This window comes from Camellia sinensis, chromosome 14 (genome assembly GCF_055761805.1).
Source record: "Camellia sinensis isolate YWXY chromosome 14, ASM5576180v1, whole genome shotgun sequence".
Lineage (NCBI taxonomy): Eukaryota > Viridiplantae > Streptophyta > Magnoliopsida > Ericales > Theaceae > Camellia > Camellia sinensis.
In genome coordinates this window covers 22966931-22985910 of record NC_138974.1, presented here as the reverse complement: position 1 = coordinate 22985910, position 18980 = coordinate 22966931, and the positions used below count along the sequence as shown (strand labels likewise).

At 38.1% G+C, this 18980-nt stretch overlaps 1 pseudogene; it reads right to left on the bottom strand.

Moving 5' to 3' along the window:
* Positions 1-903: 903 nt before the first annotated feature.
* LOC145806844 (secreted RxLR effector protein 161 pseudogene) lies at positions 904-1738 on the bottom strand (annotated as a pseudogene).
* Between the last annotated feature and the right edge of the window lie 17242 nt (positions 1739-18980).

Genomic DNA, 18980 nt, shown 5'->3' with positions numbered 1-18980 from the left:
TAAATTTTTTGCCTTGAATCCTAAATAAACTTGGACCACCTCTACAATTAGTTTCTATAATGATTTTAATTTTTTTTTTTTTTTTAAACTAATCTTACAATAGTTTGAATGAGAGAGTGACAAATCACAAAACATAAGCAATTGGTGGTTTAAGTGAGTGGTGTATTGGGGATTAAACAATTGCAAGAGTATTGCATAAAAAATTATTGCAAGTAATGTTAGTCCATGGTAGAAGGTTTTGTGAGAATTAAAATAATTTTAATTTAGAAAGAAGAATACCTCCTGTCATGATGTTCAAGCCTTTGAATCTTTATCCTTGAATGATCAAATTTTGAATGTATAAAGAAGCACACTAACAGAACACTTTTACAGAACCATATGGGAAAAGTGAAAGGGACAGAGTTTCAAGCCTATTCTATTCACAAAACAACCTCTAGGTTTGATGGCTATCACAGGCATATATATAAATAGGCTTGGACCCATATCCAAGTGTAACTCCTTATAACTTCTCACCATCAGGGAAGTTGTAAAGTCCCATGAAACCACCATATGAGATAGTGAACAGACATTAGTTACCCATTAGTCATTAAATCAATTAATTAGTCGTTAAATCAATTAAATATATATAATATAAATAAATAAATAAAACAAACATGTGGCATATGGGCCACTTTATAGATATTCTTACATTCTCCCACTTGACACATATAACACAAGTTGTTGACTGTCGAGTAACTAACAAACTGATGATGGCCATTAAATAAAAATACCCAAACCTTAGAGGTATAATACACGAATCATGGCGGTTATACTCTATCAATTAAGTATTTCCTTCCATGTATTACATTATATCACACTCTCAACTTTATGTGGTGTCATTCTTTATGAATAACTTATAATAAGTTATTCTGGGTCTAATGATTCCTATGGATCAATAGTCCCAATGGATTGCATAGCATCACAAATACTTTAGGTGCACAAAATGATGCTTTTCACTAATAATAATCAAAATGTCATGACAAAACAAAATAAAACAAGAACTAAAAAAATTATTGAGATAGCTAATCAGTCCCATGCCCTCAACGTGTTTTGAAAACAACTTTACAGAAAGACCTTTGGTCATGGGATCTGCAATCATCATATTGGTACTAATATGCTCAATGCTGACTTCTTGCTTCTTAACACGATCTCGAATAGCAAGATACTTTATGTCAATATGCTTGCTTCGGTTAACACTTTTGTTGTTGTTAGAGAAGAAAATCGCAGTCGGATTATCACAGTAAACCTTTAATGGCCTAGAAATTGAATCCACAATTCGAAACCCTGTGATAAAATTGCTTAACCAAATAGCCTGTGAGGTTGCTTCAAAGCAGGCTATAAACTCTGCTTCCATTGTTGACGATGCAATTATCGTCACTTTGGCGCTCTTCCATGAAACAGCACCGCCTGCTAGCAGATAGACATATCATAAAGTGAATTTTCTGGAATCTTGACAACCCGCAAAATCCGAGTTTGAATATCCAACCACCTCAAGACAGTCAACATGCTTGTAAGTAAGCATGTAGTCCTTGGTTCCCTTTAAGTACCTCATGATTTTCTTTGCAGCCTTCCAATGTTTCATTCCTGGATTACTTTGGTATTTTCCAAGCATCCCAATTGCAAATGCAATGTTAGGTCGTGTACAAACCAAAGCATGCATTAAACTGCCTATGGCAGACCCATAGGGAATACTAACCATTTGTTCATTTTCCAAATCATTCTTCGGACATTGACTTAAATTGAATTTGTCACCCTTTAAAAGGGCGCTCAATTAGGAGTGCAATCACTCATCTTGAATTTCTCCAAAACTCTTTCAATGTAGGCTTTTTGAGATAGTCCTAATGTCCTTTTGGACCTATCTCTGTGAATCTCTATGCCAATGACATAAGAAGCTTCACCCATATCCTTCATTTCAAAATTTTGAGAAAGAAATTGTTTAGTATCGTGCAACAATCCCAAATCATTAGATGCAAGTAAAATCCACATATAGAACCAGAAAAATGTATTTGCTCCCACTAACCTTAAGGTATATACAGTTGTCCACAACATTCTCCGTAAAACCATATGAAGTAATAACATTGTGGAATTTTAAATACCACTGTCGGGAAGCTTGTTTTAGTCCATATATGGATTTCTTGAGCTTTCAAACTAAGTGATTATCTTTATCAGAACAAAAACTTTCAGGCTGGGTCATGTAAACTTCTTCCTCAAGATCCCTATTTAAAAATGTCGTTTTCACATTCATTTGATGTAGCTCTAAATCAAAATGAGCTACTAATGCCATGATAATTCGAAATGAATCTTTCTTAGAAACCGGAGAAAATGTATTATGATAATCGATGCCTTCTCTTTGAGTGAAACCCTTAGCTACAAGTCTGGCTTTATATCGTTCGACATTGCCATTTGAGTCTTTCTTGGTCTTATAGACCCATTTACAGCCAACCGCTTTAACTCCTTTAGGCAACTCGACAATTTCCCAAACTTGATTCTTAGCCATAGATTCCAACTCTTCCTTCATGGCATCATACCATAATTTAGAATCATCCCTATTCATGGCATTGGAAAATGAAATAGGTTCATCTTTGGGTCCGATGTCAAAATCAGACACCATTGAGTATACAAAATAATCACCAGAAATTGCTGACTTTCTAGTTCGTGAGGATCTCCTTAATTTTGTAGTCTCAATTGGGACTTGAGCTACAGGCTTTATGTTGACTTGTTCCTTTTGTGGTGAAAGTTCTTGAATTTGTTGATTTTCAAGAATATCGGGTTGATTATCTTGAAAGACAACCAATTCACCTATATTCATGGGTGTTGTATCCGGATCCCATAGTTCCTTCCACTCTATGTTTCGAGGGTAACTCCTACTAGGGTCAACTTCCTCAATAAATTTAGCATTTCTGGCTTCAACAATTCTAAGTGAATTTGAAGGACAATAAAATCTGTAACCCTTGGAGTTTTCCGTATAGCCTATGAAAAAACCACTAACTGTTCTAGGGTCCAATTTCTTTAAATGTGGGTTATATACCCTCACTTCAACTGGACAACCCCAAACGTGTAAGTGCCTTAAACTTGGCTTCCATCGCTTCCATAACTCAAACGGTGTTTTGGGAACAACCTTGGATGGAACCCTGTTTAAGATATACACAGCGGTTTTCAAAGCTTCACTCCATAAATTTATAGACACATTAGAATAATTAAGCATGCTCCTTACCATGTCATAAGTGTTTGGTTCCTTCTTTCAGCAACACCATTTTGTTGTGGTGTGCTAGGCATTGAATATTGTGCAATAATGCCTTCTTCCTTGAGGAACTTAGCAAATGGACCTGGTAATTGTCCTAATTCTGTGTACCTCCTATAATATTCTCCACCCCTGTCTGACCTCACAATTTTAATTTTGTTTTCTGTTTGTGTCTTTACCTCTGCTTTATAAACTTTAAAGGAATCAAGTGCCTCGGCCTTATCAAACAAGAGGTAGAGATACATGTATCGTGTGAAGTCATCAATAAATGAGATAAAATATCTCTGACCATTCAGACAAGGTGGAGTAAATGGCCCACAAATATCAGTGCGTATGATTCCAAGAATTTCCTCACTCCTTTTGGCACCTTTACTGGTCTTGTTGGTCTGCTTGCCCTTTATGCAGTCCACACAAATACCAAAGTTGGTAAAATCAAGAGTCGAAAGGACTTCATCATTAACCAACCTTTTTATTCTCTCAATGGAGATATGTCCCAATCTCCTATGCCAAAGAATAGAGGAGGACTTATCAATAATATTATGCTTAATGCCAATATCACCATGCAAGGTTAAAAGATTTTGTTCAAAAACAGGATCCAGATTTAATTTGTACAACCATTTATTAAAGTACCAAATCTTACAGAAACGAAGTCTTTAAACAAACTAAAATTTGCACCAACAAACTGAAATTCAAATCCAAACGGTACTAGTCCTGAAACAGAAATTAAGTTTTTTGAAAAAGATGGAATGTAAAATGCGTTTTCAAGATCCAAAACAAAGCCATTTTTTAAAACAAGTCGGAAAGTTCCAACAGCTTCGACGTGCGAACGCATCCTATTGCCCGAATAGATGCATTGTTCACTTCCCGTCGGTTTCCTTAGGCTGAGGAAGCCTTGCATGGTATTAGCAATGTGAATTGTAGAACCCGAATCAATCCACCAATCATATTGATGAGTATTAACAAAATTAGATTCATAACACACAAGAGATATGAGATTACCTTTCTTCTCAATCTCTAAGGACTTGAGACGAGCTGCAATGTCCTTTATTTCCATAATGTGCTCACACACACTCCTAGAATTGTTATGCTTCATTCCTGATAGTTTGTTCATTAGGGTGCTTGCCAATGCTTTGTCAGAACTAACAAATTGCTCTTCAATAGCCCTCATGTAGTTCTTGACCTTATCAGATGGTGGGATTGAGCCCCTATTGCTTTGGCTGATATGTGACTTTATGAGCATTAAGCTTAAGCGATTAGATCGCTTCTACTTATCATAAGCACTCTTTTCTGCAGCGGAACTCTCGTCCGTGGGTTTAGGAGGTTCATCCACACGGAGTGCCAGATCGAGGTCCATGCACCCTAATGTTAGAAGGATTTGTCCTTCCAGTCTGAAAAATTATCACCGTTCAAGAATGGAATACGAGAAGACTCATTAGATAGTACAGAGGTAGAAATCGCTGCAATTACCAAGAACATTATTAATGCTTTGAAACAATAGCTATAGTCTGAATCAACCAATGTCAAATTCAGTAACAAATCTAAACCTTCCTGTGGGTAGAGGTCACTAAACTGTATTAGATTTGCTATTACTTTATAATAAGACTAATGGGTTCCGAAATATGTAAGGAAAAGAAAACTCATACCTGTGGGTTTAGAGTGTTCAATCCTTTTAATACCCAATCCATTATCTTATTTCAATTAAATTTCATAAATAATTACTTTTCTATGGGACCAAGAAATTATTTATAAAACATAATTGCAATGTAAAAATGCCAAATTAATTTTTTTACCTTTATGTGATCAAAATACTGAGGATCACATCTTTATGTCTTAAAATGCTGTGGCTACTCTTAAAACAGAATAAAATTTTAAATATGGCATAATTTATTAATGTGAGTAAATCCTTATAGTCACAACAAATACATAATCTTTCAATGCACATAATGTATAATACATACAATCAGAGTAATATCACATGAAAAATCCCAAGACCAAACACATGTAATTCAACCTTATACTAGATTTTGCTTAAAAATTGGACCAAAATAAATTCCATAAGCACAACACATAATGTATTCATACTCTTATTTCACATGAATTTTCAATGCATAAATAATTACCTTAATGCATGTAATATAATATTACATTATTTTAGATAACATGCCAATGAATCTCAAAAATTATAAAAACTAAAAGAACATGTTATAATTCACCGTATGAGATTCAATTGAATTTGCTTACTATTTAAACATGCAACGATAATAAACAAAACATCCTCAATAGTATGTTAAAATTTATTTATGAAAATTCTAGAAATAAATTCAAGTCTTTCATGCCTTTTTAAAATAAACCAAATAAATCCAAATAAAAGTATAAGAATTTCTAGATTTTATACAGAATCAGATTAAATATTTTGCTCTTTAATGTGTGTGTCAAAAATAATAGTTAATGACACACAACAAATCTCCTAAATAAAATAGATTCAAAGTAGGAGAAAATTCTAAATAAATGTAAATACCACTAGCACAAATGACGATGGACTCTACTATTGCAACAGTGCTTCCTTTTCTTTAAAAGTGATATTCAAAAGTTATGCAATATAAATTACTCATTCTGATTCTACAATGATTCTGAATTGTTAAATTTTATGGTGTGAATTAATATACAAATATCACATGTATAGAATAGGCTTGATTCGATTCACGAAATTGATAATAGTTTGATGTAAGAATTTGAAATAAAAACTAAACAACATAACAGAAGGTTGGCTCTGATACCAATTGTGAGAATTAAAATAATTTTAATTCAGAAAGAAGAATACATCCTGCCATGATGTTCAAGCCTTTGAATCTTTATCCTTGAATGATCAAATCTTGAATGTATAAAGAAGCACACTAACAGAACACTTTTACAGAACCATATGGAAAAAGTGAAAGGGATAGAGTTTCAAGCCTATTCTATTCACAAAACAACCTCTGTGTTTGATGGCTATCACAGGCACATATATAGATAGGCTTGGACCCATATCCAAGTGTAACTCCTTATAACTTCCTACCATCAGGGAAGTTGTAAAGTCCCATGAAACCATCATATGGGATAGTGAACAGACATTAGTTACCCATTAGTCATTAAATCAATTAATTAGTCATTAAACCAATTAAATATATATAATAAATATATATAATATAAATAAATAAATAAAACAAACATGTGGCATATGGGTCACTTTATGGATATTCTTACAGGTTTGGTATATTTAAAATATAGCATTGCTCAATTTTGAACTATCTAATGACTAGTTAAACTTTAGGAGGAATTAGAGTAGAGGGGAAAAAAAAATTACATGAACGTGGAGGGGTTCAAGCTCATTTGCACCCCTACAAATTTTCACTTGCACTCTACCATAGAATTATTTGCATCCCACAGAGCTACTACGTAGCTCGAAAAACGTTTGGCCCGAAATGGCTCGAATCCAAAACGACGTCGTTTTGGATTTTTTATGTATATATTTTTTTCTCTTTTTTTTCTCTATTTTGAAACAGAGAGGATGAAGATAATGAAGAAGAAGAAGAAGAAGAGAGAAGATGGAGTTGGGGACTGAGAGAGAGAGAAAGCATCAACATCAACAACAACACATCATCAACATCAACAACCACCAATCAAAAAAAAAAAAAAAAAAAAAACCGAGAGAGCATCATCATCAACACCAGATCATTTTCTTCGTCTTCTTTCATTCTCATTCCATTAACACATCATCATCTACATCAGATTTGTGTGTATACACAGATCAATACACACATATCTATATATATATATATATGAGAGAGAGAGCTACTAGATCTATACACACACATCATCATTAACACCAAATCTGTGTGTATATACAGATCTATACACACACATCTCTATATATATATATGAGAGAGAGAGAGAGAGAGCACCCACCGGCAGAGAGAGAGAGAAAGAGAGCCACCAACTGGCCAACCGGTGCTGCCATCACCGTCTCCTTCTTCTCTTCCTCCCCTTTCTCTTCATCTTTTCTCCTCCTCTCTCTTTCTCTTTCTTCTCTCTTTCTTCTCTGTTTCAAAGAGGGAAGGCAAAGAAAAGAAAAGGAAAAAAAGAAAAAGAAAAAGAAAAAAGAGGAATACCCAAAACGACGTCATTTTGGATATTTGAGGCCAATGATTTTTGAGCTACCTAGTATTATTCTTGCATCCCATGTGTTTATAATTTTTTTTTCCTCTCCACTGAACAGTAATTCTTTCTAAATTTTATGTTATATTTTAGTATTATAAACTTTTATGTCAATTTTGACACAAGATTTGATTATAACTAAAATGTGACAATCAGTTTTTTGTTTATGTCTCATGATGGGGGATCACATATAGTTTTTTATTCGGCATTTTATGAGACAAATAAATAACATAACATTTGCATCATTGGTAAAAAAAAAAATATAACAATACAACAATAGCTAGTTGAAAATCCTAAGTGATTCGTGATTTGATAAAGATTTAATCCCACCAATTCCTAATAATCCAAAACACACAATCTAAATCAACAAGCACTTACAAGAGTGGTTTAGATTGTTGTTTTTGAAAAACAATAAGTCGGCACACAATTTTTACGTGAAAAAATCATAATTGAAGCACCTCCAATTGTGATAAAAAAATCACGGGCGAAGCGCCACTAATCAATCCACTACTGAAGAAAGAAAGATTACAAAGATAACCAACAAATTACCAAACGCATCAAATTTGTCTTCAAACCTTCTGTAACTCTTTCACCACAGCCTTCGCCTCAGAATTGATCAGTATGAGATTGAGTCCACAACCTCTAATGTCGAATTAACGACCACGCACAGTATCAAACTCCTTTGATGCTCCACGCTTTGAATCTCCGGATTCCATCGAAGAAGAACACTTTTGATTATGAAGAAACAAACTCCTTGATGTATGTATCTTAGATCATAGGTTACAAACCCTCTCAAATATATCAAGGAAAACTCACCAAAAATTTTCAGAAGAAAACCTCAAACAAAACCCTAAGACTCTTAAACAAGATTTAGGAAAAGTAACCCTAGAATAGAACCAACATGCAAATATATAGACACAGAGATCGCGCGATCCGCTCGAGCGGGGACTCCATATTGCTTGTTCTTTACAGGGTTCACGCTCGAGCGGAAGATCCCATGCTCGAATGTACAAACACAATACTCAGTATTTTTTGCAGACACGCGAAATACTGCGAGCGTGTAATCTCCGCTCAAGCGGCCCTTTCCCCGCTCGAGCGGGAAGAACAAAATTGGAAAATTACAAAACTGATTACAACCTTAGTTTTTTCCATGGAATTTGACAACAAGGTCCTAACAATCTCCCCTTTTGTGAAATCTCGGACAAAACCATTCTAAAATAATTTTCCTAAAACAAACAAAACTAACACCAACAACCATGAAAATCTGAGATCAATGCCTTTGAACAATCCACTTGGAAAAAAAAAAAAAACCATACAAACCAACCAAAATCTGTGGAACTGTATTAAATAACAAAATATAAAATAACTGAGAAACATACTATCCATCCATAAAAGAAAACAATATACCCATCTATCCAACTGTATCAAGTCAATAACCAAGTATATAAACAAGTAAGTACTGTATCAAGTAAAAAACAAACCAGTAAGTACTGTATCAAGTAAAAAACAAACCAACCACTCCCCCTTTTGAGCCAACTGTATCTGAGCGAATTGTGAAGACGACTGGGCCACGGACTTCTCAATGCGCCGTGAAGAAGCCTCCAACGCAATGAACCGAGCATCAGCAGTGGTCTCGAGATCGGTGAGCCGTGCCTCAAAAATATCCATCTGCCCCTCGATTCGATCAAAACGCGAAGCAACAGACTACTCAAAAAACTGAAGCTGGCCACGAATAGTGTGAACCGGAGGTGGCTGCTTCTCCTCACCAATAGCACCACCGACAGCAGCTGCATCGTACTCAGCCTCTTTTGCCATAGCAACAGCATCACCTGTACCTGCACCAGACCGACTCGCCCCAGTAGAAACCCCCCGAATGTGAGACTGACTCTGAGAAATAGTCTTTTTGGTAAAAGGCTGGGTAGGTGAACCAAACTCATCCTCATCAAATGAAGGGACCTCAAACTTGGCGAGAAGCCGGTTGATGAGGCACCTGTAGGGTAAACCAAAGTTATTGCGCTCATATGCGGCAACCATTTTCTAGATGATCAAAGTGGCAAGATCAATGGAGCGATGTTGAGCGAGACACTGGAGAACAAACCCTTGGTCCTGGTTGATTTCTGAACTATGGGTGGGGACGATAACATTGGTACACACAATGAGGTTAAGCAACCTAAACTGGGGTAGAAGCTCATATTGTTTGATTAAAGAGCCGGAGGGCCAAGGACGAGAGGCACCACATAAATAAGTTGCAACATCATTGAAATCACAAGTTGGACGCACAGGAAAAGGATAGAAGATGGGAAAGACTTCACTAATCCCTAACAACTCCCGAATAAGATCAGTGGTAACAGTAATTGACTTTGACCTGACCCAAGTCTTAAAGGATGGACCAATATCATCAAAATTGTCCATGTTGCAGTAGAATTCACGCACCCAGCTAAGATTTTGGGGACTTGAGAAAGAGAGTACCAAATCCCCACCCAAGGGATCAAAAAGAGGATGGATAGGGATAGACTCAAAGGTATTGGGTTGAACATTGCATTCGAGATGAACAGTTTGGGCTGGATAAGACTCTCGATACAACTTGGCTTTCTTAGCCGAGGGAAACCGGTCAGAGTTAAATGTAGGGCGAGGGGCAGTAGACTTCCTTCGCTTGAAAGTAGACATGACTATAAAAAAATAAAACACACAACCCCCACCCCAAGACAAATAAACCAAAAGAGGAAAACCAAAACATGAGTAGCACAGTCAAATATATCAACAGGAGTCAGGCAAATAAAGTTATTAAGCAAAATGGTCAATGCATAGTAAGCCCAAGAATACAAAATGCAACAGAGATGAATCAAGGTGAGCAAGGCAGCCATATCCCAAAAAGAACAAAGGAACTCAATGGAAATCAGTGAACCATGCAACAATAGAACACCTTAACACATCTCAAAGTGCCAAAGACTCACGTAAAACAGATCAAAAGGCACACTATTAAACAGACTCAAACAGAACGAATACTAGAAACCAGAAAGTGACAGAAAAACTACAAAAAAAAAAAAAAAAACAGAAAAATAGAGGTGAAATCAAGGAGAGACATACCTTTGGTGTGCAAAAACACTGAAATCACCAAAGACGACACCAAGGAAGAGCAATGGTATGAATCGCCAAGGTGCCCTAGGAGAGAGAATGAAACTAGAAGAAAAATGAACTGAAGAGTCGAGGGAGGGAGTTTTAAACCAAACCAGTCCGCTCGAGCGAGAGTAAGGACGCTCGAGCGTGATCCAAAACACGCGTGTATACGCTCGAGCTCGAAAACGGACGCTCGAGCGCCAAAACAACCCTCACAGAACTGTAAGAGACGGCACCAAATGCTGCAAGACTGAAATCCACGCTCGAGCGGGGACCAAACACCACCAATTTTTTTTTTTTTTTTAAAAAAAAAAAAACTAAAAACAACTCAACCGAAAAAAAATGTCCTGTAAACTGTGGGGAGTACAATTGAAAGACTGTAATACTGAGATGAGATTATCCATCAATCATGAATCCTGTAAACTTGTTCAGTAAAAAAATGAATCACAAGATCATGAACAAGTCAGATAGAATTTAATCAATGATCATAAACAACATGAGAATGCATAACTCAAAAACACACATGAGAGCTCACGAAAATAATGTGTGTGTGTGCAATCCTTGAGAGTCACAAAGCTAGAGTTAATCCTCGTAGTGATCGGATGGCTGGACCTCCGACAAGAGTAACTGAACATCACAGAGAAAAGTCAAACCAGTAGGAATCGCGGGGTATTTGTTGAGTAAACGCAGAGGCTCCCCCTCAATCAATGATTCCCTATTTTTTTTTTTTTTTTTCTTTCTTGTGGGCACTCACTGGTGGCATGCACGCTCAAGAGTATGGAGACCAAACCAGAGAAGAATAAAATCAAAAAGGATGGCCTGGTTGGTGCCTCTGAGGTAGCCTTTTCCTAATGCCCGGATTTCAATGAACTGAGGGAGAAACCATGGAAGTGAAAAAAGATGGTAGATGGTTAAGAGACTCGACATCACCCATGATATACTAGAATAGGTCAATTCCTCTGAAAAAAATACAAGAAACACTGTTAGTGGTCCATAGAGAACTTTGATCACTTGTGCGGAAACCCCTGCAACAATTTATCTCAAGGATGTGTACAGAATGAGATCATAAAGTTAATGAGTATGGGCATTTAGAATGAGCTATGAACAAAGAAAATTTTTTGTAAGCAACATGAGCAGTGTTCATATAATTTTAGATACAAAGATGACAGGTATTAATGACAGTGAGATTATAACATCCAAGTATACAAAAAGCCAACCACTCACACCCACTTAAAAAACAAGAAACACCCTAGTTACTGAGCACTACACCCAAGGTCTTTCTAAGAAACTCAAACCGAAGAAGATCAAGGGGTTTTGTAAAAATATCAACTTTTTGATGCTCAGTGGGTACATGTTCAAGAACAACAAGGCCTTCTTCCACTAACTCTCGAATAAAATGATGACGAATGTCAATGTGTTTGGTGCGAGAGTGTTGGACAGGATTTTTTGAAATGTTTATGGCACTTGTATTATCACAAAAAAGAGTGAGAGTGTTCTGTTCTATTCCATAATTATGAAGCATTTGCTTCATCCATAACATTTGTGCACAACAACTCCCTACAACAATGTACTCAGCCTCAACAGTCGAAAGAGAGATGGCATTTTATTTTTTACTATGCCAGGAAACAAATTATTCTCAAGGTAAAAACACCCCCCGGATGTACTATTCCTATCACCAGCACACCCTGCCCAGTCGGCATCAGAAAAACCAGTAATTTCAGCGGTAGTATCAGTAGAAAACCAAACCCCATACGCCAATGTCCCATTAACATATTTAATGATGCTTTTGACAGCAAGAAGATGAGACTCTTTAGGATTAGCTTGGTAACGGGCACAAACATCTGCACTGAAAGCAATATCAGGACGATTGGCTGTGAGGTAAAAAAGACTCCCTATCATACTCCTATAAAGGGTAGGATCAACATCAATACTAGAGGAATCTTTGGAAAGATGAAGACTGGTGCTCATGGGAGTGCGTGCATGTTTTGCAAACTCAAGACCAAACTTTGACACAAGATTTTTAGCATACTTAGTTTGAGAAACAAACATAACCGAAGGAGACTGTTTAATTTGTAGACCCAAAAAATATGACAACTCTCCCATCATGCTCATCTCAAACTCATGTGTCATGCAATCCGAAAAATATTTCACAAGATGATCAGCAGTGGATCTAAACACAATGTCATCAACATAAATTTGTGCAACAAGAATATGAGACTTAGTGTGTTTCACAAATAAAGTCTTATCCACACTACCCCTTTGAAAGTTATTATCAAGAAGAAATGTAGTAAGTCTATCATACCAAGCCCGAGGGGCTTGTTTCAATCCACACAAAGCCTTGTCTAACTTGTAGACATGATTTGGACATTTAGGGTCCTCAAACCCTTTTGGTTGCTCAACATATGCCTCTTCTTTCAAGTACCCATTCAGAAAGGCACTTTTCAAATCCATTTGAAACAATTTGAAACCAAGAAAATATGCAACACCAAGTAAAATACGAATAGATTTGAGACATGCAACTGGGGCAAACTATAGACCGCTTGAACTCTGCTCCGCACGCGAGGGCGCAAATCGTTGTTCTAGCTACTATAGTTCGGACTCATGTCACGGTTTTGCATCTAATCTCACAAAGTGCAATGTAAGACTGATAAATCACCAAAGAATCCAAATCCGGCAAATCGTTTTGGAAAATCAATTTTAATCAAAGAGCGCCAAATATGGACTGCTTTGCCAGATTTCAGAGTCGCCACCTAAATATTTTATTTTTTGGGAAATTTAGGAAACCTTGACTCGTACCTAAGGCCACGTGTCTGTCATCACCAAAGTTGCCTCGGCTCGGGAACTTGGGTACGAGAGGGGAAGGTCCTGAAATGAGCACCCCTGCTCGCTCGATCAAAGGATTGGCCTCTACTAACATGATATGTTGTTTTTGAAAACACGTGTGTTCTTATTCCGGGTTATTAGCTAACTTACTACGTGATGCGCACAACACACAAGTATAGACTAAATCACTCAAGTTGGAACAAAATATCTCATGTTTGTTTGTTTGAAAATGGTTTGAAAATGCTACTCGCAAGTAAGCTAAGTCATGGATTTGCCACCCTCAAGTGGGCTTAAAACGTGCATTTTGATGAATTGTTCCAATTCAAGCAATCCAACCTTTCTCCACAAGCATTCATGCAGTTTATCAATTAAGCAAATAGCCTCATGACAAGCATGCTATCATGGCAGTCACTTACACACATGCAAGGATGCTAAAGCTTAAATGCTCACAGTGTACTCCGAGCCAAAAAAGAAGCTAGTTAGTAATCCATGCATGGTCCTGGCTATGTCAACAATGCCTAATGCAACACATGCAAAAATACAACTAAAATAGGCTTGACTATTCTAAGATGTCATGTGAATGCAACTTGATAACATGTATTCAAATTGGAATTGAAATACAATGCAGTTAGTATGATGCGCCGAGCCCGGTGCATGCAAGACAGATGAATGAATGCGAACATACTAGCATAAGGATGCTAATTGAAAATGCCCTAAAACTAACCATTGAAAGTAGGTAAGTAAAAGGGAGAAAGAAATAGGGGTTGGAAGACATGCATCACACACACGCACCTTTATTACAACATTTGCGCTCTCAACGGAGGGTTCAAATAATAAGCTAACTAACTAATCTAAGCTAATTAAACAAATTATTACAATTAAACTAATTAACTAACAAGTTAACTAATTATTACAAAACAAGCTAATTAGCTAACTACACTAGCTAATTAAACATTACAGCATAAATAAATTAGCTAAACACATTAACTAATTAAGTACAAAACCAAAGTATAAGCTAGCTAAGCAAAGCAGTAAAGAGATGTCCTCAGGGTGAGAAGTGCATGCATGCTCGGTCGCCTCGTTTGAAAATCCATCGCGATGCCCCAACTTGCCTCTGTTTTCATTTGATCTCAGAACTTTGCACAAAGCTCCAGATAGCTTCTATTCCATCATAGGCACCTCCAGGGACATTGCCGACCACTTATTAGTGGTGTAGACCATTTGCAGACCACCCAAGTTTGTTACAGACCAGAAAAACTGGTCGGCCAGCCACTTTTACTGGTCTGCCGACCAGTTTTTGCTGCACTTCTCCAGTTTGCTGCAACAGAGGACAAGAAGGGGCATGGCAATGTATTTGCAACATATGTGTGCACAACCACCCTCCCCATCATTTCATGAGCTCAAGGGAGTGTAGTTCTCGACCCTCGGGTCACCAATCACGCATCTCGATGCATGATGGCCGAGAAGCCAAGATTGTACGAATCAATGTGAAATGAATGCACACATAACACATAAGTGCCTTAAACTCTATCATGCATGATCAAGAGCGTCGGCGACCGAGAAATGAGGCACGTTTCATCACTTCGAGTATGAAACGTCCCTCGTTTCCCATTTTCAGATTAACACGTAACCCAACCAAATGCAATGCAACTCAAGCATGCAAACATGCAATGCAACTCAAGCATGGTAAACACAATGTAATGCATGCATACACGATGCAATGCAACATGAGCGACCTATCAATGCTAATGACATGCATACACAATGCAATGCAACTTAAGATTCTAAACACAATGTAATGTATGCATGCACAATGCAATGCAACATGATCAGCTTATCAATGTTAATGACATGCATACTCAATGCAAGGCAATATAAGCAACCTATCAATACTAATGGCATGCATACATAATGCAAGACAACAAGCATGCAACAACATGCAATACACCAAGCATGCAACAACATGCAAACCACGTACTCAATGGACTTAAACCACATATGGACAGACCTCAGTCATGCCAAAACAGTGGCCATAATACTGAAATAAAAGGCATGAAAGCAAGAGAGATGCATGCACATGTATTGGCTCACCAATTAGGCATAAGAACACAACTCTCAAAAGTGCTCAAGGAGTGACAAATGCAGAAGTGTAACAACACTATAAGCACTGAAATTAGGTATGAAATGGTGCCAAATCATTCAATCAACACAAGCAAGGCATGCAAGAATCCTTAAGGCACAAAGCTACCAAGGAGGACTACCCTAGAGACATGCAATACATGGCACAAATGCATGAACCATGCATGGATAGAGTTCAAATAGGTCTAAGACCAAAACATACTGAGATGGGGGCTCAAATACTTAGGCATACATGCATGTACACTAGGCCATAAACAAGGCAACAATGCACAACCCTTAGAGGCACTCAAAGGGTGAAAGAAATGGGAACATGGCAATTCTATATGATCTGAAATGTCATGTTAAGTGATGCCAAATCATGAAAACAACACAAATGAAGAATGCTATGGTGCTCAAAACTCAAAGCTAGCAAGGCCAATTGCACTACAGCTATGCAATACATGAAGCATATGGAAAATACAACCCAAACCAGTCCTAGAGCATGTTAAAATGAGGCTAAAACATGTATGGAAGGAAGCCAAAATAAGCTAGCATGGTGAGCATGAAGCATGAAATATGCAAGGCCAAAAGGGAGGATTACACTACACCTACTAAGACCAAGCATGTGGTGGCTTTGCCAACAGAAATCAAAGTTATATTATGGAAAAATAACCCCAAATACACACTGAAATGATAGCTTGCAAGCTTAGACATGATGGCATACACAATGACTCATGTTAAGAGCATAAAGCACAAACTCTCCAAAGCATGAAAAGAGTGAAAGATGTGAGTGTATGAACATGAAACATGCACTGAAATCTCATAACAAATGATGCCAAATCATGAAAATAGCTCAAGCAATGCATGCTAATGGACTCAATACACAAAGCTAGTGAGCTAAAATGCACTACGGCTATACAAAGCAAGGCATGCATGACCAAAACAACACAAATCAGACCTTAAGCAGGGTAAAACATGGCCAAAAACTTCTTGAAGTTGAGCCAAAAGCATGCTAGAATGATGATCAAAAGCATGATACACATTAGGCTAGTGAATGGAAATGCACTACAAGTGCAAGGAGCATGCATGGGGCTATCAAACCAAGCCAAAAAAGATCTAAGGCATATTAAAACAACACCAAAAATCTACTGAGATGGACTCAAAACATGCTAGAAAGACATGCTACTTCATGAGGCACACAAAACTAGTTTGTAAGGATTACACTACAAGTGTAAATAGCATGTATGGGGTGACAAAACCAAGTCAAAACAGTGACATGCCATGTCAAAACAAACCCAAAAACAAGTCAAGAATAAGCCAACACAAGCTTAACAAACATGCTCAAACATGAGGCAAATAAGGCAAGGATACAAGAAACAAGGAGAGGGGATGACCCTCTCCAATTTAAGACCTCAAAACACAAGTTTTATCACTGAAAATCCACTGGATTTCAGTGGTGAAAAGTCCAAGAGAAAGTGATCTCAACGGCCTAAAGTGATGGTGCAAAACAAAGCCAAACAAGGCACAAGAGGGGGGTAGACCACCCCCAACAGACAAAAAACCTTAAACAAACATTACAAGCATGTAAAATCATAACTTTTTGTAGTAGAAAGTTAGGCCTAAAACAACATGCAAGTAGGGCCAAAAGCTTAATCAAAAACAAGGGATAAAGAGGTTAAAAGCTCACCCTTGTAAAACCACTTTAGAGCAACAACTCCAGCAACTATTTTGGATCAAAACCAGTCCAAAAACTCCAAAACCAACCTTAAGGTACCTCAGCAACAAAAGGGTGGTGTTTGAGTGTGTGTTTGTGTGCAATAGTATGATGAAAATGCACTTTCAAGCACAAAAATGAGACAGAGAGAGAGATATAGAGATATATGTGTATCTATAGCTCAAGCCAACTTTTCTGAACCTGGAGAAGGGAGGGAGGGCCTCCCTCTTATAAAAAATCAAGCAAGAAGCTTATTGAACACACTTGAGGCTCTAAGCCATCCCTCCATACATGGGTATGGAGGATGACTTCTGTGCCTTCCAGCTGTCACAGCTGGCAAGAAAAAATCTCTAAAAAGGTGCTGGAAAGCTGCCGACTACTTGAAGTGGTCGGCCAGCTACTTGTAGTGGTCGGCCGACCACCACAAGTGGTCTGTCGACCACCACAAGTGGTCTGCCAGGGAAGAAAGTGGTCGGCAGTGGGGAGGAGGTGGTCTGCACACTAAAAGCAAGCCAATGGTGTGGTGGCCGACCACTATTGGTGGTCCAAAGACCAAGAAAACCAGTTGGCCCACCAGAAAACTGGCTGGCAGGCAGGAAAAGTGGTCTCCAAGGGAAAAAACTGGTCTCCCACCCTTACTCCACCCTCCAAGCAAGGAAAACAAGGTTTGTGCTAAAAACAAACCAAAAAGGATGCAAGACAAGAGTCCGGGGGACAAGGCGCGCAGCCGGAAGTCCCGAAAACTAGTCAACGGGCACCAAAAGTGGTCTACAAGGGAAAAGTAGTCTACGACTACAAAAAGTGGTCTACGAGACCACTGTGTCCCTCTAGACCAAGGCAACAAGGTATGGTCCGAAAACCGGGCCAAAAGGAGAACGTTAAGCGGTCCCGAGACAAGGCGCGTGACTGAAGGCTCCGAAAACCGGAAACTAGTCTCTAAGAAGAAAAAGTGGTCTACAAGACCTCTCCCTCCCTCCAGGGAAGGGAAACAAGGCTTAGTCCACAAACAGAGCCAAAACACAAAAAGTTTAGAGGCTCGGAGGCAAGGCACTCTGCTGAAAACTCCGGAAACTCGAAACGAGCACAACATGCACAATCACCGAGTGCTCAAACGATGACGTCTGAGTCTTAAGGTCGGTCAAAAATGGGGTGCCTGCAGTTGCCCCTCTTTGACAGAACTCGGAAGTCAAGAAGTGACAGGAGTGAATGTCAAAGCCTAAAGACGACCCATTTTTGACCTGGCCGAAGACTTAGACAAATAGGCAAGATAACAAAAAGATGGGCCCGCAGGCAGGGGCAAAATGCAAACGACATGCACAATGCCAAACATAACTTATGATCATGCAAAGAGAGCTGTAATGAAGCAATTATACGTAATAAATGCAACAGTCTAAGTGAATGCTAGGCAAGCAAGTAAGTACGAACCAAACTACATCTCATGCAGAATGGATGTAAGAAACTTATACTATTCTCACTGCGTCTCACGCGGAGAAGACTAATACATACAACAACGTCTGGTTTCACCAGCTTCAAATGAACCGTACATACAATATCATGCCTGCATAAGAGAGAGATTCAACAGGTACAATATTGTAGAAGCATATTCAACGCTATATCAAGATACAATATCAATACGAGATAAACGCACGCACATATGATATCTATGGAAATGTGCATAGCAATGCAAGTGAAAAGTGCGTAACAATGCAAGTGAAAAGTGCGTGACATGACAAC